Here is a 718-nt window from a genome sequence, read left to right on the forward strand (position 1 = left end):
GCGCCGGGCCCGCCGCTCCCCGCCTCCCCCGCCGCGGCCGCCGCCGCCGGGATGCGCTTAAGTAACGGCGGCCGCTGCTCCGGGTGGCCGGCGGGAGCTCGGCGAGAGCCCCATCCCTGCGCCCCAGCCGCGCACCGCATCCCCGGCTCTGCATCCCATCCCCGCAGCCCATCCCGGCGCCCCATCCCCGCGCAGCTCCGGGCCCCTTTCCCCGCGCCGGGAGAGCCCCGGGAGAGGCGCGGGGAGCGCTCTCGGGAGCGGGACCCCGGGGCGGCGCGGGGAGCAGCGCGCTGTGCGCGGAGGCGGGCGGGGAGCCGGCCTGCGGGACCGGAGCTGTCCCTGCCGCATGTGGGGAGCGGGCTCCCCGGCAGCACGCCCCAAGTCAGGCAGCAGAGCCCTACGCCTCTCCCGTCACCATCCCTGGCATTAGAACCTCTGTTGGAGAAACGCTGCTTCTCGCTAACACTGCATCAAGCCAAGAAAAGTTGCTGAGGTTTTGGGTCCTGTGTCATCCCAARAGTGTTTCGGGAATGCTTTGAGAACCGGGAGTAGGAAAGGGAAACGGGGAGATACTGCAGGAAGAAGATAGGAAGGTGAAGACGTGCTTTTCTCCTCCCTTCCTCTATGTCTCCTTAATTTTTTTTTTCTCATTTTTCTACCTCCTCCACTTCCCGAGTTTACAATTAATAAAATATACTTAGAGCGGTCGTTCTGCTGT

General features: G+C 65.3%; 1 protein-coding gene across 1 annotated transcript in view; it reads right to left on the bottom strand.

Annotated features, from left to right (window-relative positions):
- The window catches only part of IQSEC1 (IQ motif and Sec7 domain ArfGEF 1), a 347,139-nt gene extending 346,636 nt beyond the window's left edge, over positions 1-503 (bottom strand). The window contains exon 1 of the mRNA XM_057380358.1: positions 434-503. The gene's annotated coding sequence lies outside the window, so the exon portion shown is untranslated. The remainder of the gene's footprint in view (positions 1-433) is intronic.
- Between the last annotated feature and the right edge of the window lie 215 nt (positions 504-718).

Source organism: Malurus melanocephalus, unplaced genomic scaffold, assembly GCF_030028575.1.
Source record: "Malurus melanocephalus ecotype Western Australia unplaced genomic scaffold, MMel_1.1 scaffold_449, whole genome shotgun sequence".
NCBI lineage: Eukaryota > Metazoa > Chordata > Aves > Passeriformes > Maluridae > Malurus > Malurus melanocephalus.